Genomic DNA, 21,102 nt, shown 5'->3' on the forward strand with positions numbered 1-21,102 from the left:
AAACTGTGGACTTTAATCAAAATAATAATCACATAGATATTTTGACAATATGATATCGATTTTACACAAAATGGTTTTTTCGATCAATATTGAAGAGCTAAATGGAATTTGAAACTTAGACGACCTGCAGATAATTCAGTTGAAAACGAAATTGAATCTATTTTTCTATCAAAAAGTGGCTGAAAAAATAATCCGAAATATTCCCCGAGATCCTTTTGGGTTTGTGAGAACATGGTACTAAAAAATAATCAGAATCGAAGAGCGTGAGGTATATCGTCTGTTAATTTTACGTGGAATGCCCGACATATATGTAAAGAAAGAGCATTTCTTAAAATTGAATTTCCCGCTCACTTACGAACGTGGCAAGGATAAGTAGACACCTACTTATACGGTAGATAAAACAAGAGTTTAGGAACGACCGCGATTAAATAAAATTGTTTTTCAAAAGTTTTATACGGAGAAAGACATCGATGGAATAATATACTGTAATGTGGTTTCTTTTTGTTACAGGTAGTAGTAGGGAAAATAGTGTAAATAGGACTCAGAAGCTATTGAATTATACAACGAAACAAATACTTTTTGCTACAGAAACTTAATATGGTTTGTTTGGTGGTGTCAAATTTCCCTAAACTAAGCCAAGGAACCTTGTATATATAATGTATAATGTATATGTGTGAAACTGTAATATGTATGTATATTACCCAGCAACTCGGTAGAGAGAGAGAGAGAGAGAGAGAGAGAAAGGTGCTGTTAACCATACCTGAAGGGAGAATATATTTGTTTCGCTTTCATCACGTTTAATACAGTCTACTCGACACAGCTGTGCCACTCCTGTTCCTCATTTCTAATTTTCCACCCAGCTAGTAACAGCCGGGTATTTACCACGTCGCCTAGTCTTGTTCTCCAAAATGGCTTTCAACTTCCAAGGGTATTATATTATATTATGAGATATAGGCGCGACAATCAACAGTCGAATTTCGACATGGTTACCCATAATTGCCAAAACCGTCTGATTGCGAATATAATTAACAATTCGAGAGGGCGATGTTGATGTCAGACTTTAATTAAAACATAACAAGAGTAACCGAGTTCAGAGAAGCAATAAAATCGTACATATTTAGTATTTATCAAATTATTACAATATTACTAGGATACGATGAAGATCTGTTTAAGCATACGAAAATAGAAAATAATGAAATTACAATTTGTTTTTTTGTTTTAGTTTTATTACCTTACCTTTTTAGTACAAAACTGGAGTATCAGCAATCTAGCGTCGCAGCATTTCTTTGAAAAGAAAAAATTTTATTTGAATTTTTTTATTTTTTTTTATTCTTCTTTTAAACGTTAAAAACTGTATTCTTATTCAAAAAGCGTTGGGAAAGGTTATCGACGTATTTGATCACGAATTTGGGAAACAGAAATTCGTTTAAACAAACGATCTCATCTTTGTTGTTTTTCCTGAAAGTATCTAGGTGGAATTCCTTAGAAATTTCATCTCGATAAATCGTTCGAATTCCCTAAACTTCCAGACGAAAATCTGGTAAGAAATTTCTGATTCAAACGGCTGGAATCTTTTCTTACCAAGCTGCTATGTACTTTAGATTTTCTAGCAAACGGAATGAAACACAAAGACAAAGGAACTCGGAAAAATTGTTTAAAATCTAATTTCACGAATTTTGCAAAACTTGGTGAATGGTCAAAACGTCCACCAATTATTGCAAAGTATCAGGTCTCCGGATTCTGATGAAACTTCTTGGTGTGTTTATTTGGTCCAAGATATCGAGGTCCAGATGAATATTTTCATCTAATGGGTCTTCCTTCGATCATTTTGTGATAGATGAAGTAGTCAAAAATTCGTACAAATCATTTCGCTATTGCTCTGAAATAATACATGCATTTACACTGGAATCTATGAGAACCTATAATTGAAACTTGATCTCAGGACAATGAAAAATCATATTAAAGGCGAAAATACGGTAGAGAACATGCTTAGAATGTTATGGCATCTCGCTAATCTAACTGCTGATACAATCCATTGCAATCCGAGTGAAGAGAGATGAAAATATACACGCACACGAACACAGAGTCCATATTTCGGACCAAGGGAACGAGCCTAGAAGTTTAAGGGGGTATTCTAGTGTAGAAATTTGAAAAAATCGATTTTTTTTTTTTATATTTTCAAAGCTTAACCTTTCAAGAATGTGTCCTTAAAAGGACAAGTCAAAATTTCAATTATTTTCAGAGATATAGCTATTTTAGTGACACGTCTTCAATACTGGCTCGGCTGGAACGAATTTTACTCGAAACTTTAAACGCGTTTTTCTCAAAACTACATTTTTCAAAACGGTTGACATGATTTCTCAAGTTCTATTGAACCGATTTACTTGAAATTTGGTGAGAATCTTCTCAATACATGTCTCTATCGCACGAACTATTATTATAACGAAATAATAATTTTTACTATTTTTAAAAAATTCAGAAACGTCCAAAAAAGTCAAAAAAAACGTATTATTTTTTCGGACAGCCGTAATTTGGCAAAAAAAAATTTTTTTTCGACTTTTTTTTAGTTAGTACGATTGCTGCATTTATGTAGATTAATAATCTTTTTTTTTTTTTTTTTCTGATTTTGAAAATGCTTGCAATCGTGACAACATTGGCGCGCCATTTTTTTTGTACCCCCCACTTCAACAACTCATAGCACTTTCAATTTTGTATTTTTTGACTTGTTTTTTTTTTTTTTGTAATCGTGAAATAATAATAAACGCCTGATAAAAAAATGGATGGTAAAAATATTTTTTGTTTTTTGTTTATAGCACTTCAAAAAACACCTCAAATTCATGCCTCTACACTAGAATACCCCCTTAAGCAGAATTTATGATCCAGAGGCTTGATGATCTCGATCTTTGTCAGACGAAAAGTTTCCTAACCAAAATGTTTGAATCCTTAATAAATCACCCTGTCGACGTTCTCGTAGTTACAATTTTCCATCGTTTCTCCCTAATTACACCTGTTTGGTATTTATTTATTTATTTATTTTGGAAGGAAATTGAATATCTTCCGGCATTACGTTTTATACCTACCCACGTTCATCCCTGAGATTTTCTGGGATTTCGGTAAAATTAATTGCGCGCCGGAATTATAAGTGGTTACCACACAGAAGTCCTAATTTGCGTGGCATTTTTTTTTTTTTTTTTTATTTTATTTATTTTTTCTTGGTATTCTTAAAAAACGAACGTCACTGATCTACATTTTGCAATTTCCTCCAAATTACATCAGAGCATTACGAAAGTTTCGACGCGCGTTTTTGGTAAACAAGTTTAAATATGATATATTTTTCAACGAAATATCGAAGCCAGGGGATTAAACGCTATTATTTTTGACGTCGGAATACATTTATTATAGTTCCTTGTAATTTTCTTGCCTCGATAGGAACCACTACGATAGAGCCAGAAAGTGCGACATAAAAATAGAGATCTGCCGGATCGTACAATAAACCACCCTGTACTCTTCATTTCTTCGTGTCGCTGGAATATTTGCATAAATTAATCTCTGATAGAGGAGTATAACGGCTTTGTGCAGAATAACGGCGGAATCCGGGATACAGAGAGAGAAAAATGAGGTATCATCTTACAAGAGAAACCCCTTACCTTTCGGTATAGTATATATGTACATTATATATTCGTACATTGATCTTTGAGTCTTTTTGATCGCCCAAGGAACGCAATAAGATTCATTGTTCCTCTGAATTCATCGGTTGCAGAGACCTTTTTCAATCGTACCTCGACGACTGAAGTGACACAATTCAAAAAATAGCATTTTTCAGTCAAGGAGGAAGGCAACTGTAACGAAGAAAAAAATAATCGATATTTAAGAATTTTTTTCACATAGATAACTAAACAATAATGGGATCGGATTGTTGGCATGCTATTAAGATGGTATTTTTATTAAAAAAAGTTCTTAAAATGAACAAAGATGTGGGCCTCGACTGAACGACTAGTAAAAAAATTTCCACTTCGTTGTGGCATTGATATCTCGACAAAGAGTTATGTGAAAATGAAAAACAAAATTTTATCAATATCTATACAAATGTAGCTGTCGTTGTACGTAGCCTTTTTTTTTTACACAATAATGAAAAAGGCCATAAACAAGAGCTTTAACCCTTACTTGTCACCTTAGGGTGTAGAAATTGACTAAAAAAAATTTAAGCAATAATAATAACAATTTTTTTTCAAAATACGTATTTTTTGTAAGAATAACCATTTTTGTTTTAAATTTATATAGCATTTTTTCAGTATATTAAAATTTGACTTTTGGACTGTATTAACTACATGATCCTTCGAACTAAACTTTCAATACGTTCTAAAAAAATTTCAAGTAAAAATGTCCAACAGTTTACTTTTTATAACAATTTTTGTCGCTAAGGTGTAAAGCATCCCAGTTTAGCAGGTACGTGATTCTACACAAGTGTGGTTGAGAATGAGAAAAATTTAATTCATTGCCATTTTGTAAATAATCCACAAAAAAAAAAAACGGTTATGTTCAACAATAGCTACGTTTATACAGATATTGATGAAATTTTGTTTTTTATTTTCAGATAAACTTTCACCGATATATCAATGCCACAACGGAGGGGAAATTTTTTTATTAGTCGTTGAGTCAGGGCCCATATTTTTGTTGATTTTAAATACATTTTGATAAAAATTTATTGAAAACAAGTTTAATATACACTCAATAAAATACCAAAATCCACTCCCTTTATTAATTAGTTACACCTGTGAAAAAATTCGTAAGATTCGGTTATTTTGTCGGCCGACACAGTTGCCTTCCCCCTCGATACCACATCTCGATTGCTGATATTCGAATCTATAACCGTGCGAAATGATACTTGTATAGTTGCCGAACTTGCCACCAGAGAGCAGAAGTGTCGCTATCGCAGCGCACCGGTTTCGAACCGTTTCATCCTAAACAGTGTCTCTTCAGAGTTCGTACGTCCAATTTCACACCGGTCAAACTTGAATTGCAAAGATTTTTAAAATTGTTGAAATTGAAAATATGAGAGTTCTCTGGGCTATAAAAAATACAGAACTCAAACACAAAATGTCACAGCTTAAAAAAAAAAAAAAACACAATTCACAAATCAACAACAGTGACACAATTTAAAACACCTTCAGTTCCAGGCATTAAGGACACCTCAGTGCAACCAAATGTCTACCAACTTTGATTCGCATCATTCCGTAGGGTGTGAATAAACTTTTTGGTATAAAGGAGGTATTTACAGAAATTTCAGAAAATTCCTAGATATTTCAGTTAATTTTTTTTTCTCCTGTAGGAATCATTAGATTCTTATTCAAATGTATCAGAGTGATGTACAGAGTGCAATTTTAATAGAGTTTAAAAAGGTGCAAATTCACTGTGCACAAGGTTTTTCACATAACATACGGATTTTTTTGAGATCATTTACTTGCAAACAGGGCTGCAAATTTTTTAATGAAAAAGTGATGCGTTAACCATTACTTTTTCGATTCATAATGGAAATAATTTCCATTACAACATTAAATTATTTCCATTATGAATTGACAAAGTAATGGTTAATGCATTACTTTTTCATTAAAAAATTTGCAACCCTGCTTGGGAATGCCCACAAATTGTTATTGGATTTTTTCAATGGCTTTATTTTGAAAGAAAATGGATCATTTTTCAGAATCATGATAAAATCTTTTTTTCAATATAAAATTTAAGGTATCTCACTACCACGTGAGAATTTGAACAAATCCCTATGACAGTGTGTGAAAAATATTTAAAAGACAACGTGTAAAGATTTCAAGTGAATCGATGAGGAACTGTAGAAGAAACCTTTCGCGCAAGTTTGAAAAATCAAAAGTGAAGAAAAATGCATTGATAGTTTAAATTCTCTAAGAGAGTTGCAGTATGCAGACTCGTACAGATTAAAGGTATTTGGCCTCCAAAAATTTTTTTTAGCGCCAAAATCGATACCGGCCCATTCAGAGGAGGGATGAAAATGTACAAAATACCAAAAATGCTCCCCGGACAGTTTTCTTCAAAAATCAATGGATTAAACTTTTTGTTAAAGAGTTCGGGTTTTATTGTTAAATGAAGCGTGGTTTCTGTGACTGTGACTAAATCGTTCGACTGTCTGGGGGCTTATTACGGTTCTCGAACGAGTTTACTCACTTCTCACATTTTCATCTCACGTGAGTTTAGTCACTCTATTACGGATCTCTCGAGTGAAAATGTGAAGTAACTAGGCACTTCCGGTATAGAGATCTCACATTTTCACGAAAGTTGACTCCATTTTGTCAGATAACCTATAAAAGTTGTTGTGAATGTCAAAAAGAATTGTTGAAGAAAATGAACGTGACAGAAGTACAATATATAAAAGATATAATAAATAATATAAATATATATAAGTTACATTGAATGGGTCTCAGGCATCGCATAGTGTTCGTCGTATTCTGAGCATTCGATTCTCCCGATTTTGCATAATCACGATCACTAAATTATTCATTGTACAAGTTCCCACGTATCAATAACTTTTACTCTTTAACCAACAAATATGGAGCGATCTTCGTTCTTTGATGAAACCGATGGAACTTTCAGGCAAATCCAAGCAAATTACGCTCACGAGCATGCGCAGAACGATTCTCGACACCGAATTTCGTGACGAGTTTATTCATGTGGATAACCTCGTCTTTTCACCTCGTGAGATTCACCGTAATAGGGTGAGCCACTCACTTTCGACATTTTCACTCGATTCGAGAACCGTAATAAGCCCCCTGCTCTCTGTTATACTTTTAGTGTTCTAAAATGTTCCCGTTCCGCCTTTCCTAGCTGAGTCGCTTCTGCATGTTTTTACTTTACTCTATGACTTAACCTACTCTGCATTACCGGTTGATGATAAAGCAATCCGCATTGCCTTTCTTTCTTAACACTATCTAAGGTTTGATTTTTCTTTTTTGCTCGTACTGAAAAACGCCGATTTCTGAATTGTGTCGCCGAGGTGGCGCGTTTTCAACTTCTCAAGCGTCCCGGTGATTTATTTGACCGAAGTTCGGACTGAAATCCCGTGGAATTAGCGGAACTAGCCGACTGTCGTCGGCTGCAGCGGCTTGAATTCGACTCCAGCTGCATGTTGCAGAGCTAACCCTCCGTATTTTCACCGAAGATAAATTCTAACAGTCTGTCGCGAGACAGTCAATACGAGTTTGGTTCTCTGCAGGTGACCGGATCTCAAGCTCACCGATTTCTCTAACTATTAGCTCAAATTAGCTGCGTGTAGGTATTTGACCTGCCAGCTGTAGGTATACGGAAAGCGAATCCCTGCACTCCTGACATCCGAAAGCTTTCAGCATTCCGGAGGATATCCTAAGCCCTACAAATCCTCTATGCTCCCGATAGACTTGCCCTGCAAATCAACGCCCCGAATCTCAACTTCGTTTCAGCTGACCGTGCACGTTTACGGTGCCTCGAGGCTAGGTGCTGGGTTTTAAAGTTTTCCATCGACATATACGTGCGGACGTAAGCATTGGCATTGGCTTGCGGACGAATCGGTCGAACGGATGCAGGTTTAATCAAAAGTTGGGAAACGAGGAAAAACCGTTGATAAAATCTCCGCTATCTCTCTAAATTTTCTTGGAGTAAAAAATGCGCAACTCGCGCCATGGGGTGAATATTTACTTTATACGAGTAAAATATTCACTCGATTTGGAGTTGCGTAGTTTTTACTCTCGCTTCGTGATTTTTCACTGAATTCGAGTGGATTCTCACTCCAAGACCTTAAGGGGGGGGGTAAAGGTTTCAGCGTAAAAAAAAAACACTTTTTTTGTGAATTTTTTTTTAAAGTATGGATTGAGCAAATTTATTCAAACCTTTTGTACATTATTGAGTATACTTTTAACAATGTTCTGGAATTTTTTCATGCGGAAATATTGAAAAACAAGCCGGCGACAGAGCTTGCCCAAGAACGTCTTAGAAAAAAAAACAATTTGCGGTGTTCAGTATATCTCGGTCGGAAATTATCTGAAATCAAAAACCATTAAAATTTAGTCAAAGTATCATCAAATCCTCCCTCCAACGTTCTGTGATTATTTTTTTTTTTTTCATTTAAAAATTTTTGGTGGCCGTCTAAAGTGTAAACTGCTATTTTCCACGAAAAATTCCGCCATTTTGTGGGTGGGAAACCCCCTTAATGTGAAAAAAAAAATTTTAACTAAACGTTGGGGGGAGGTATTTTATATGTAGAAAATGTGTACCAAGTTTGAAATGAATCGGTCAAGTAGTTTCTAAATGGCAGTGAACACGGACTTTGAAAAAGTAGTTTTGAGAAAAAATCACCGGCGCACGATCGAACCTACAACGACAAACCGACGCTCGTCTCTCGTTTTAAAATATCGAACAGTGTACGGTATACATACAAATATAAAATATGTCTTTATGGCTTTACTTACCTGTCTTTACTAAATAAAATATTCTCTAAACAGGATAACGGACCGGAACGATACAAGTGAATAAGCTGTATACCTGCTGTCAGAGCTATAGTGTTAAAGGGCAGGAGACTAACTAGACAATAACTTCAAGAGTTTTGCTCAGATCGACTTAAAATTTTGGGAATATATTCTTGAAATGTTTAACAATAAGACAAAAAAAAATTCGATTTTTCGAAAGTGCAAACCCTTACCCCTCCCCCTTAAAGAGAGATATTTGATAGTTCCATCACGATTTGAACAACGTTCCAACTATGCAATAGAAATTAATCGTAGCAAATACGAATAACACTTTCCAAGATATCGTTGATAAGTTCGTGACCAGGATATGTTTAAAAATTTACAAATTCGTCGAAGTAGCTCATAATTTTCAACTTAATGTTTATTGAACAATCGACGTTTTCGACGAGCACCTGCCAACCAGCTACAGGCTAGAATAACAATATTACAAGATTGTAATGTAATTATTTTAAATGTTTAACATGACATTATAGAGAAATATTAATACTTGAAAATTAGACGATTATCCAAGATATCAACAATATGACAAAAGGTGTTATGATTAGATCGTTTGAAATGATTTTGATTTGACCCCAGTATTTGTATTCGATTTTAAAGCTTTTGCGCTTATTTCGTACGAGGATACAAGTCTGCAACCAAAAAACTGCACTGGATTTTTATACTGTTTCTTATAGATTCTCACTCACTGAAACCGGGAAAAATATTCCGAAAATTCCATCACGTCAGGTTTTTTTCTTGAACTCGTGTTTGTAGTTTCGTTCAGAGTGAAACTCCCGTTTAACTCGAAATCTGGTATCCTATTCTTGATTCTAAGAACCCTATGCAAAAGAGATTTCTTTCTTCCATTTAATATGTATAAGAATGAGACTCGAAAATAAATACAAACGGGGAAAGAGAAAATGGAAAGCGGAAGCGTGTTCGGAGAAGTATAAGAGAAAAGAAGAAAAGGTTTCATAGGCAAAAAGAACGAACACGGAATGTTAAGTACATTTCACGAAGAAATTGTTTCATTACTTTTACAAGCAATACTGTTTAGTTTGTTGTTATGAAATGGTAGTTTTATTCATTATTGTTATGCTTATTTTATGCAAACAACTTGTATTTTGCAAAAATACTGTACGCGATGAAGAGAAATGAAAGTAGTTTTTCGATTCAGCACACTTGAAAACACAATATTTACGAAAAATATTCCGGACAGCTGAAATTAAAAATTTTTTTGCAGACCTGTGTGACTAAGATCCCCGTAAGTGGTCAGAAAACATTTAAGAAACTCCACATTATAGTATGTTTCAAATGCGTAAACCTATTTTTATCCAGTCGAGTAGTTCATTTTTTGCAAAAATCATTTGAGACGATTTCCGAAAATTAGTACGATGAATAAATAAGCCTGAAAACATTGGATTTGGATCAAATCCAACAGAGTTCGTATGTTTTGAGCGTTTTAATTATAAAACCTTTTCTCAAATGATTAATATCATGGCTTGTGTTGTTCAAATTTGCTCAGATTAATCACTAATTTACATATTCGGGATTTTTTTTCATTCCCGTTCAATATTACGGGGGCAAATAGTTTTCCAATGGGGTTTTTTTTTTTTTTTCCTCAACTTTTGATTCAGACTCATTTTTTACCGGCTAATTTTACTAGGACCAGTCATTGAAGATAGAAATTTAGCGAAAACCAAAATTTCTTTTTCGTACCAGCTGAGTGATTAAACGAATCCGCATTCCTGCACTATTCAATTCTCAAACATTATCCCGTTTGTCTTGATTAAACTATTTTTTTTTGGGTTAGCTGTAAAGAAAAACTGCTCCAAAAGCTGAGCGAAAAACGTATACCTAAATAAATATCGTTGAAGTTCGGCATACAGGTAGGCAATTTTTTCGAAGACTCGTGCCTATTCCTTTGCCAATTTTCATACCACTCAATTTCCATCGAACCCTGAGGGTTTGCCTTGTTGCATATAAACACCGGAGGTTTGCTGAGAAATGAGCTACGGGCAATAGAGAGAAGGGCGGAAAGGCGAGAGCGAAAGTGTTTTGAATTTGGAAAGCCAACGTAGCAGTCAGCAGAGGAACAAGGTTACAGCAGGAAAAGGTTTTACGTAATACGGCATCACGGACCAGCCGGAAAAGCCCGGCTTGAAAAACAAATAGCAAGAAAATTCAGAGTTTACCGTTGCCACTTATTTTTTGTAGTTTTTCATTCGTAATATTCTCCATTTATATACGGCGTCCGTATATTTCATACGGAGGAAAGTTTCGTTCAAAATATCGTCGGAACATTTTGAAACTGATATTAAGAACCTCACGTTTGGTTTTTGAAGATGTCTTTTAAACTTCTTTGGCATGGTTTTATTTATTAAACTAATTTTTAGGTATCAACTGCCGAGATTTTTTATTCCACGTGGTCCCTAATATAATTCTTAGTCTAAAAATAAATATGAAATTTATTCATTTGTTTATTGCAAAAATATCACGTGCAAACAAATGGTTCTCAATTCGTACTTTTCCATGTAAAAAAGCATTTCCTGCTAATCTGCCCTGAAAATCCAATTGCCAATTTTTGCACAAACTTAACACACACCGAACAAATTTACAGATTTGTTCAAAATTTTTCTGCCCGCTGTTTTTGTTAATCCGCCATATTGGATCCGCCATTTTGAATTTTCGAATTTCGGGTTCAGATTCGTAATCAGCGACCCCAAAAGCCCATGTCTGAAAAATTTCAAGCAAATCGCACGTAGCGAAAAATTTATACATGAAAGGGTTAAACGTAAAAAATTATACTTTGCAACCTTAATTCAAAGTAAAACTTATCTTATTCTGATACTCAATTTATTCGTTTTACAAACAGCCCGTAGAGATTGCAAAACGATAACCGAGGAATACAAAAAAAGTTATAGATTGACATTGTTTGTTCAGTTGTGTGACTTGTGTGTCCATTATTTTTCACAAATATTTTCGAACATATTTCTTCACCCACAAATACGATTTTTTATGTTGCGCATAAAGCTTTCAATTCAACAATTTAACTCATACTTTTACCATAGCGTTCTATTTGTTGTTTGGTAGTTATTTTAGTTTCTAATTCTAATCTTTTTCATTCCTTCTGTTATTGCAAGTTCTTTATTTCCTTTATCCCGCGGTGATTCAATTGAAGTATAAAATGTAAAAATGCCTGAGGTATGAAACGTTGATCACAGAAGCAATAGGAGAGTTATTATATTTGAAGGGATAAAAAGGAATTTGAACTGTTCCGCTATAACAGTTTGGTATGTAAAAGACTTACTGTTTCGAGGCACAGTAAAATTGATGAAGCAAATTATAAAGTTTGCTCTCTAATAAATTACCAGCGGAGTTGGACATTTTTTCCCGGATTTATTTTTAATTATCCGCTTGAAATGATTGTGGCATTTTATAATTTACAATTTTGTAACGGAAAGGTAGCAGAAAAAATTGTTCGAGTCTAAAATTCCCACGAGGCTAATACCTACTGCCGAGTTTTTGAATGAGCAGATTGGTTGGACAAAAATTGATAGTTTTCATTAATTATACTGCGAGATATTAATCGTATAACATTGAGTACCTATCAAATTGTTATGACCCTAATCTACGAAGATTTCTTTGAGAAAAAATTTTTAAAAAATGTTTAAATATCGGAGCACAATTGCAAATCGCGAAAAAATTATCAAAAATCCAGGAAATTCGTTACGTTTCGCTTTACGATGGCTCATTTCATTTCAATTAAATCATCACCGTTAAATACCTATTTGACAACATTCCAGCGATATCATAATTACGATTAACAAATGGCAGTATTGAATTGACCGCTGAATAAGGGAAAAATCCCCTTCGGTAAAATTGTAGAAACGTCTTGTACATAACGAGCGATAAGGCATATGGAGATCGAACGAAATTATGAGATTATCGATAATTTTGAAGCGATTTGACACGAAGAATCGTTATCGACCGATAAGTCAATTATTCCCAAGGATCGATTTTATCGACTGAGGATTTTTCGTCATCGGTCGGTAGGTGCATAGGATTGAAAAAAAAAAAACCGCGAGCTGATCGTTCGGCAAACGCTTCCTTCGTCCGAACGATCAACCGTGTATCAAACTACGGCAGAATAATACAGATGAAGTAAAATAGATTCACGGAAAATACTGGGAATAACTGTGACCCCCTATAACCGTTTCTCACCGGTCTTGATTCTTTGTCACGGGCGTCGGTCCGTGGCTGACCGGCCATGCACCAAATAACCTCCACCTTGGTAGAAACAGAATTATTGCTTCCGATATGATTTCATCCTGGCTCATATTTTCAGCGGTCAGCGCTCGAACGATTAAGCCCGAACGTTCGTGGCGAACAATGCTTCTCGTGAATCTATGCCTCGGTCGGTATATGTAGGGTCGGTAAGGGAGGGAGACAGGCACACGCTGCAACCGCGTGTAAGTTATCTCTCCGCTCTTCGCGAAACGCCCTGAACACCCACCCTCCCCCCCTCGCGGACACCCGGAACGCCGAAACGTGAGATAGAGGGGTTGAACGACGCTGCGACGCTTGGCGCCGTTCCAGAAACGGCAGATCATAACAGTTCGATACGGGACGTTGGAAGCAAACCTGACGAAAACAGGGGATATCTTTGAGGCGTGCTGTCGTCGAAATTATACGCTTTCAATTGTGCCAGAAAGTTGCAACGAGCACGCGTAGCTTTAAGGTAGTACCGTGATAAATCACTTTTCTTACAATATCTTTCAATTTTTGAATACACACAATTTGAAGTGTCCTTTATACGTAGGAATTTTTTTTAATAGTCCTTGCGGTACTAAATTTTGCAATATTAGCGATCAAAAGTCGTACAATTTACATGTATTCCCTATCACGACCGTAGTTAGAGTGAGCATTTTATTTAATAACAGCCATACTTTTCTTAGAATTTTTTTTAAAAACTGAGAATTATCAATTGAGGATATAACAAGTAATTTTTTTCAAAAAAAACATAAACAAGCCGTATTCATTTGTTTGTAAATAATTCTTAAAGTTTGTTGCTTTTAATGATTTTCAAACTTTCTCTCATAACCTGACACGTGAGAAATAGTGACTTGGCAACGTTGCCCTACGCGGGAAGTTTAAAATGCCACAAAGGCCCAACGAATTGAAATAAATGTCGGAACTTTGCGGATATAGGTTACGGTACGGTTCAGTCTCCAATTATAACTAACCTCAAATTGATTTCATAACAATACATTTCTCTACAACACATGCTTGAGGGGCAAGAGATACTGAGTTAGAATGCAACGTTGCCAAGTCAGACAAAAGACGCAATGGGAAAATTTTTATACTTCTGCGCATGTGAGAGGAGGCGCAAAGGTGTACTGTATCTCAACTACTTTTTACTTTAGTTATAATGTTTTCTACGGGGGATATTTCTCTGGAAGTTGAGGACTGCTGCTATCACGGTACTACCTTAAGTGAATACCTGTACATACAAACGATGAGAATGTAGGTTCTCGGCGACATAGGTCGAAACGGAAAACTGTCGATTAATCGACGTTTCGGCCCTTTGAAGAGGGCACTCCTCGGAAGATAATAATATATTTATAAAGACGTAAGTTATGCAAGAAAAAATTAAAACCCCTGACAAGCACACTGGGGTACAAAGTACCCACCCCAAAATTTTATTCTGTTATAATTCTCTTTAGGTATTTAACAAGAGGCTTTCCCTTCCAACGATATTTTACTGAAACCTTGAGGAAGCGTGTTCAGTTGCCGTTGGTGAGATTCAGTTGTTAACGACACGCAGTGAGCGCGGAGCGTTGTGGGTACTTTTGTTGCTGCGATACAAGAAATTTGGGATAAATTTATACATAAATTGTGGAAAATATTACAGACCCTACGAAATTTGTACCGTAGACGAACAAATAGTAATAGCTTCAAAGGTAGATGCATTTTCAAAGTGTATTTACCGAGCAAGCCTGATCGTTATGGTATTAAATTTTTTATGTTAAATGATTCTAAAACGTCGTACACGATGAAAGCTGTGCCATATCTAGGAAAAACAACGCAACGAATACGTAACGAACCACTTCCAAATTTTTTTGTGAGAGAATTAGTAGAACCAATTCGGGGTCCAAATCGGACAGTTGTGATGGATAATTGGTTCACCTCAATTGGCTTATTTCAAATACTCCTTGACGAATATAACGTGAAGGCGAATATAACGTAAAAATAAAAAAATTCCACATAGTTTTACAGAAAAGGCATCACCATCAACAACTGAATACTGTTTCGCAAATAATCAAACTTTATTATCTTATGCTCCAAAACGAAATAAAATAGTTTTGATACTTTCAAGTAATAGTACAAACACCGAAATTGATACAGAAACAAACAAACCAAAATTAATATTACAGTATGATCAGCGCAAAGGTGGAACAGATTCATTCGATCAAGCTTGTAAATTATATACAGTTGCACGTCGGACAAGAAGGTGGCCATTAAAAGTTTTTTACGGAATGTTAAACGCGGCTAATGTTAATTCAACAATTTTATATAATTTAAATCATGTAGAGGAAAAGAAGACAAGATTGATTTTCATTAAAGATTTGTCGTTTGAACTAATAAAGCCTTGGCTAATCAGGCGGTATGGGACTGTACAGCTACGAAACAATATTGAAAGCGCAATAGCTCAACTTCTCAACTACGAAACGCCTGCCGTTAATTATTCTGAAGTCATACCAATACCCAAAACAAGATGTCCATATTGTCATTACTCATTAGGAGTTAAAACAACGATAATGTGTCCGCAGTGTCAAAAACCTATGTGCGAAAGACACCGATGCCCTATGTGCGTAGAGTGTTGTAACAAAAATTCAACTTGAAATATACTTTGTGTGTTTATTCGTATTTATGGTGCTGGAAAATAACAATCGCAATGAATAACAGATCTTTGATTTATTTAAAAACCTGTCCTTTGTCTACTTTTCAGTATACGTCACTTTAATGTATTCCAGTTGTAAAATAATTATACTTTTTAAAACGGATCTCACCATCATTTAGAGCGCATCTCAAGCTTTCCAAACCACTATAATTTTTTATATTTTAATCTATTAGAATCAAAGATACGGCATGAAAACTGAAAAATCTCAAAAAGGCACTTTTTTCAGCTTCGATGGTATTTTTATCTATTTCAATTAACACCAATCAATTATACGTTGTATCTATTTCGCGCAGAATTGTTTGAGCTTTAATTTTGAAAAAATAAAATTCTCTTACTTTATTAGGGACCAAGTTATTTGAAAACGAATTGTGATGGGTACTTTTCACCCTCAATGCCTGAAGAGGTATACCGTTTAGATGTGTGCTTATATAACCAGAAGAAGCAAGAGAAAGCAAAAAATTAAAAAAAAATGTTACCATTCTGATACTTATATCAAGTACGTGAATTATCCGCGGAAACCATAATAAACTTTCCAAATGGAACAAAACGTCAGGAAAGTTGGAAAACCGTTGTGAAAAGTCAAGTCGGAAGAACAGCAGAATGTCGTCAATCTGTAACAGAAACGAGGTTATGAGCTGTCACTCTCAAATGAAATCGATACTGCAAAGAAGGAAGAGATCGCTAACAATTCGGAATAGTTAGAAACTTTAATTTTCCATGAACGGATTTATTTACTGGACTTATTCAAAAGCAAATTATGATATGCCTCAATTAAATTGTCAGTGTCAGATCTAAGATTAACACAACTATTACCATTGACAATGTTAAACATTTTCAAAATCAGCCTTTTTCTATAATATCTTTCATGACGAAGAATCATCGTTGAAATTAAAATTACGATCACGATCAATCTTATATTACGACAAGGCTGTTTGTTTGTCTCTATTCGCAAAAATGTTCCTCTTGTGCTCATTGACTACGATTTTTTAAAGTCTCTCTGATTGATCGATGTAACATTGGTCTTTTCACCTGGCGAAAATCTGTTACCTTATAGGTGATGATGAGGTTATAATATAGGTATAAGCATCGGCATATGGAACATTACCTGCCAAGTCGGCCAGGGTTTGACCTCACCATTCTTAAACTGGTTGGAGCGTGCTTAGGTGATGGTATAGCACCTCTAATTGCAAAAGCTCTTCATTTGTATTCCACCGCTGTCGGGTAATGAATATTCAAACATTTTTATTCTCATTTTTTAGATTCTCGGAAATGCACATCAGCTCCAGATCATTCTTTTATATTTTTATGTACACGTCAAACAGTTTAAATTCCCAAGGATAGATGTTTTAGCATTTGAGAATTGTCTTGAAAAGTATAAAATCAATTCGACTCCATACCAAATATGTTGAAATTAAGTAGAAGAAAAAATTGATATTGAGTAGAATTTTTCGAAAATACGTGATATACAGTACGATACGAACAGTGGATTTATTTGTTTCACCTTCTGGTCGATAATTCTAGCATATTTTTTACACTACAATCGAAAGGATTTAAGAATCTTTTCAAGCACCTCTACTCAAAAATAGGCGCATGAAAAAAAGAACTGGTAGTTTCGGATGAAGTCTATAATCACTTAAAACAGTTGCAGGTAAATTAGAAATATTGCTGAAATTGGAAAACCTGGTCAAAGTGAGATGAATTGCCTTGTAATCCTGTGAAATATTGAGTAAGTCTTATGAAATTTGCTGAAATCTCTTAAAATCCACTGAAATCCTCTGAAATATTATGAAATTTTTTGTAATTTTTTCAATCTTCTGAAATCCTTTAAAATCACTAGAAATCTCTTGAAATCACTTTCAGTCCTTTGAGATCCTTAGAAATCTCCTAAAATAATCTGAAATCATTTGTAATCTCCTGAAATCTTTTGAAGTCTTTAAAACCTGTCAATATCTTTCGAAATCCACTGAAATCATTCGAAATCCTTAGAAATCCTTCAAGTTTTCGAAATATTAAAGGTCTACTGAAATCTTTTGTAATCTTTTGAAATCTTCTGAAATCTCTTGAAATCTTCGGAAAACTTTTGAAACTTCTGAAATGTTTTGTAATCATTTGAAATCTTCTGAAATGTTTTACAACCTTTTCAACTCTTCTGTAACGTTTTGTAATCTTTTCAAATCTTCTAAAATCCCTGAAACCTTTTGAAACCGTTGTAATCTTGAAATCAAGTGAACGTCAAATCCATGAGTGATTACCCCTTGACCGCACTTTAGCAAGCGTGAAACTATTGAGGTGAATAACTCGAATCCCTGACGCTAAAAGTAAATACTGTACATTGTAATCAAACTTTTGTAATTAAAATGATGAAGGTTTGAACTGCCAACTACAAAGTTTGAGAGATCTGAATTAAACAGGCCATTATTACCGTCAAATAAATTACACGTGAGAGGAAAGTCATGAATAAGACATAATTGCGGACAGTTTAGTGTTGGGCATTGTACCCTGTTAATGGTAACAGCTAAGACTCTTTGTGTCGATATTTACCCCTTCTAAATGTGTCTCCATGGGCTGTTCGAGCTGACAAATGGCTTAATCTGACTAAAGTCCTAGGCTGGTGATTAATTTTGAGCTTGGATCCCCCGTTGCCGAGGAATAAGAAATGAAAGATGACGTAGCATCGGTAAATATTGTCAAATAACTTGGATAACTGTGTTGTTTAAACAGCTTTCTGTAGTATAATTCTACAATTGTTTGTCAATATGAATGAACTTAAGAAATGATTTCAATGTGAAATTGAAATAATGAGTCCTAGGTTCGCTCGGAGATCAGGTTTTAGATCGACTTCAGCTGTGGTAGTTTCAAAACGAGACAAAGAGACAAACGAAAAGATCTCCCTGTCGTCAAAAGTTTGAAGAGCCGTTAAATAAGATCTTCGGAAAATTTCTGCAGGTACGCTCAGATAAGAAAGCATGTTCGTCCTTTCCTTTGTTTCTCTTTTCATTCTTTTCTTCGCAGTTTGTCCTGATTTGTTCTGAGACAGCTCTCGCTGACTTTGACAATACATGGGAAGGTGGCACAGTCCGGAATCTCGATCTCCTCTACAATACGGCGAGATTGCGAAGCGAAGGTAAGAAGGTATGAGTAGATAATATCGCTGGACCATTTTCCCCATAAATTCCCAGAGCCATAAAACGTTTTATCAGGAAAACTGCTCGAATCCGGTCACGTTTAGTCCTTTGACACAAAGCTTAGTCCTTCGCTGTATCTCTTATGTATACATGTGTATCGCAGAAGCTGTGACAAAAGACTACGGCTTTCCGGAAACGAGCCGAGACTTTCAAATTGAGCAGACTGCGTGTAAAAAGATTTTTTCTCTTTTAAAATTTCATCAAAGCCCGCACGCTCTGTACGAAATGATTAATGATGTTGGAAACATCGCTCTGGCCTTACGGGATACAAGCGTTTTGAGTCACTTTGGTTTGTTTATTATCCTTGTTTTGCGAAATTTAGAATATTTCATGGTCCTGAGTGGCCCAAGCTACTTTATGTAAGTTAGAAATGTTTGTACATCTTTTTGAAAATTTCAAACAATTTTATAGAACAACATGAAGGCTCCGAACGACATGAAAAACATGTTTAATTTCGATGCTAAAAAGTTGTGTGTCGAGACAACTGAATTTTTGCCATTAGAGAATCTTTGTTAACGAAAAATAATTACCAAATATCAGGTTCAAACTGATATAAACTGCATGAGTGGAAAATGCTTTGCGAAGATTCCAAAAATTGGATTCTTTCCTTTCTTTTTTTCACTGATTTAAAAAAAAAAAACTTCGTGGTAAAATATAAGTAGGTACGTGATACCAAACGTCACAGAACACAGATGATGAGAAAAATTCCCCTGATATTATTCTTCCTTCCATTCCGAACCTTCGTCGCAAGCTAACCTTCGGATTATTACAACACCGGTCGTAAGACGGATTCCTTTAATCAAAGTGTCGACCTGTATTAATTTTCAGTAAAACCCAGTCACGTACAAGGAGGGTAGTATCAATTTTTCAAAGATACGTCGTCACATCAAAGGACAGGATATCAAACGAGCCATTACATGTATGAGCGAGAAATGTTCAAGATGGGCTCGCTTCGTCGAATTACTCAAAGTTTAACTGCACGATACAATCTTACCGCTGAGAGTAAACATCGACGGAATTTTCATTAAAAAATTGACGCCATTGACTGCAAATATTCTGCTCGAAATATCGTCCGTCAATTCAGTCTAGACAATGCTTAATAGATTTGATAAGAAGATTCCAATTTAATTATAAATGTATACTAAAAATAATGAAGTAAAACTTTTTTTGTCTTTCAACACCTGCAAACATCGAAGATTCGATGTTTTCACATTTTATACCAATGACGAATAACCGGAGAGGATAAAGATAAAAACACAGGTCAAAATTTCGGATTCGCAATACAGAAAGCGACTAAAAATGAGACTCGGTTTGAAAATGGTTTGGATATATGTGAACTGAACGATAATTAAATAACAATTTCCCTCGGGTTCGGCCTGCGTTTGTGTAACGAACGCAGTTCGTTTGAAGGGTGACCTCCTTCTGGGTGATGGTTAAAGTCAGAATCCTCAACCAGGCGACGGAGGCGAAGAAAAATGAATTTCGGTGAAGAAAACCCTTCCCTTAAAGGGATATCATTTATCTTAGTGCTCATCGTTCTTCCCGGGCACAGTGGGATGTTTCAAGGAACAATTCACCCAACATGTGAAGTATCTACTAAGCAGCAGTCGCCTTGACCATTATGACCCAGAGCTGGAAGCTCGAGGCTACGATGAAACATTTCTGACCACTTAGGCGAGGTTATTGTATCACTGATGTTTCATTAATGTTTGCTTCCACACTTACAGGGTTGTTTCACGGAGATGTTACACGAGCAATTCAACACATGGTAAAACTGCCTGCATTTATAAAATTTAGGGTACATTTTGACGAGATCCGTCCGCAATTTAGGGTGGTCCTTGAAAAGCTCATTTTTTAAGTTTGACTGGCTCACCTTTCAAATTAGGTCCAAATTATTCAAAAATAATTCTCTTATTTTTCTAGTTATTTCCCCGTTTAACCTCTTCAAGGGTACATTAAATCTGCTGCATAGGTTTCGATCAAACTTGGTATACATGGGTTTCTTAGGTTACTGACTACGCATGTGAACACCAAATTTGAAAATTCAAAATGGCTGGTCTAATATGGTGGACCATAGTCCAAAAAGTTACTCAATTTTGATGACCTTCGGTTCTGAAGGATATTTGAGGTCACCGGTTACGAATCTGGACTCGAAATTACATAATTCAAAATGGTGGATCCAATATGGTTGGCCAAAATCCCAAAAGTCACTTGATGTCGCCATATTGGATCCACCATTTTGAATTTTGTACTTTCAAGTTCAGATTCGTAATCAGCAGCCTCGAAAACCTCCAAGCGCCGAGTTTTATCGAAACCAAATCATTTTTTGGACTTTAGTCCGCCATATTGGATCCGTCATTGAGAATTTTCAAATTTCGAGTTCAAATTCGTAATCAGCGACCCAAGAAACTCCCTGTACAAAATTTTATCGCCATACGTTGAGTGAATTTAA

The 21,102-nt window shown here is 35.3% G+C and overlaps 1 protein-coding gene and 1 long non-coding RNA gene across 13 annotated transcripts in view; one reads left to right on the forward strand and one right to left on the reverse strand.

Moving 5' to 3' along the window:
* LOC124223065 (uncharacterized) overlaps window positions 1–21,102 on the reverse strand; it is a 313,561-nt gene that overhangs the window by 269,734 nt on the left and 22,725 nt on the right. The window lies entirely within an intron of this gene.
* On the forward strand, window positions 13,135–15,439 carry LOC124223066 (uncharacterized). Its single transcript, XR_006884193.2, has 3 exons — window positions 13,135–13,242; window positions 13,928–14,133; window positions 14,228–15,439. It is a non-coding gene; the product is annotated as an uncharacterized lncRNA (long non-coding RNA).

The sequence above is a fragment of the Neodiprion pinetum genome, chromosome 7 (assembly GCF_021155775.2).
Source record: "Neodiprion pinetum isolate iyNeoPine1 chromosome 7, iyNeoPine1.2, whole genome shotgun sequence".
In the NCBI taxonomy this organism is placed as follows: Eukaryota; Metazoa; Arthropoda; class Insecta; order Hymenoptera; family Diprionidae; genus Neodiprion; species Neodiprion pinetum.